The sequence below is a fragment of the Nomascus leucogenys genome, chromosome 14 (assembly GCF_006542625.1).
Source record: "Nomascus leucogenys isolate Asia chromosome 14, Asia_NLE_v1, whole genome shotgun sequence".
NCBI classification, from domain to species: Eukaryota; Metazoa; Chordata; class Mammalia; order Primates; family Hylobatidae; genus Nomascus; species Nomascus leucogenys.
In genome coordinates, this window is record NC_044394.1 from 66,931,953 (window position 1) to 66,934,136 (window position 2,184).

The window sequence follows — 2,184 nt, forward strand, 5'->3', positions numbered from 1 at the left end:
AAATGGAGCCTATGTACAATATAACTCATCATTTTATCATAGTCCACACTTGTATTAGTACTACCTATAATTAAATGATTAATTTGGCTTTTAGAACAGTCATAATATAACACTGAATGTTATTAGGCTTGTTTACCAGGTTAAGTTAAAAAATGAAGCTCTGTATTAGGGCTAAAAGAGAAGATGAAATGTATGAGTGGTAATAGTAATACAACTTTAGAAGAGAAGAACGCACTGCCAATCAAACAGTAAGAGTTTGATAAAAAAAAAAAGAATATACCTAAATATCTATGCCCTTTGGCTAAGATCAAGTGTAGTATCTGTTCTTATCAGTTAAAAATACTAAAAAAGTATTTTTCTTCATTTTTAAATAAGAACATTACCTTACCTGCCTTCAAAAATGGCTATTTTCATATAATGTTAATTTAAAAATAATAAAAGAAAAAGGTATCATGTATCAGACAAATTGCACTAATTGCATTGATTTCAAATTGTATTAATTGCATTGAAGATTAAATCCTATTCTTTCTTTTTAACATCTCATCCTACATTTTAAATACAAATGTAAAATGCAATTAATAGTGACACTTTTTCTCCATAGCTTTGAAGTGGAAAATTAGAAAATGGCTAGAGGATGTTTGCTACATAACCTTTTTAATGCTCTAACTTGAACTATAGACCCTTATGCAAGCAGACTAAATGTACTATTTGGGGTACTCCAGCCTATTTCTGGGAAGATGATTGTCTAATCATTTCAGAGAAAATGTCAGAGCATTTTCCCAGCAGTTATTGGTAACAACACAGCACAGCTGCAAATGTAAATTCTTCCAGACATGACTTCAGCCCTGAGAGTCAGCTTTACTTCCTTCCTTAAAAGCTCTTTATAATCAAATAGTAAGTATGCATGTAAAGGTGATATATATGTTAATTAGCTGGAACAGATTATCACTTCACAATGTAGAGGTATCTTAACAACATTAAGTGGTACACCTTAAATATATACAATATTTATATTTCAATGATATTTCAATAAAGCTGTGTTAAAAAAGAAAAAAAAATTAGCCGTAAGAAAAATAAAAAATAAACAGGATTTACCTGCCCATAAAATTTCTGGAATAATAAGTTCTCTATATTTATATAGATACCTTTGAAGACTTTATAAGCCAAAGAAAATCTTGAGTTCAAAAATGAAATTAGATATTTAAACTGGATGTTTGAAAGTCTCTAATTTCTTGCAGAGTAAGAAATGACACTTGCTATTTCTTTGTCTGCCAGGATCATTTACAAATAATAATTTCTTTAAGTATGTGAATTAATTGTGTTTGTAATAGAGAAAAGCTTGTGGTCACTGAATTATTTTATTTTACAGTTAAATCTTTTAGTGTAACTGTGTGTTTGAGAATAAATACTACACATTTTTTGTAAGACAAAGTTGACTAATCCTTAGTGTATTACTTAGAATATGTCTTTTTATATAGGCCTCCATGTCTTTCCTCTCCAGTCTGAGACACTTCATGGTGCATTTAAGCTTTGCCTTTTACTTTCGTTGACATATGATTTTGAAAGTTACTGACTAACGCATAGATGTTACAAGTGAGTTAAGAGGGCAGTGAGTTACTAAGATTACACTTTCAAGCCATCAAATACAGACCATGTATTCCACTATAAATTCCTCTCTGATTACATGTAAAAACATTGTTTATAGACATATTTTATATTTAGACAATGTTATTTAATTTTCTAGTTGATTTAAATCCTATCTTCTTTCATGTAACACGCTTTAGTAATTAACATGATAATTAGCATATAAAAGTCCATAATACATTTTAGTTGAATTGAATTAAGAAACTCATGATATAGGACCATGAAATGAGGAATTGATCAGAGAGGTGAATGGTTGTCTTCTAATCCTGGATCTTTCTTTTTTTTTTTTTTTTTTTTTTGAGACGGAGTCTCGCTCTGTCGCCCAGGCTGGAGTGCAGTGGTGCAATCTCGGCTCACTGCAAGCTCCGCCTCCTGGGTTCACTCCATTCTCCTGCCTCAGCCTCTCCGAGTAGCTGGGACTACAGGTGCCCGCCACCACGCCCGGCTAATTTTTTGTATTTTTAGTAGAGACGGGGTTTCACCGTGGTCTCGATCTTCTGACCTCGTGATCTGCCCGCCTCGGCCTCCCAAAGTGCTGGG

The 2,184-nt window shown here is 32.5% G+C and overlaps 1 pseudogene; it reads left to right on the forward strand.

Moving 5' to 3' along the window:
- The first annotated feature begins 284 nt into the window (after positions 1-284).
- LOC115838505 lies at positions 285-388 on the forward strand (annotated as a pseudogene).
- Positions 389-2,184: the final 1,796 nt, after the last annotated feature.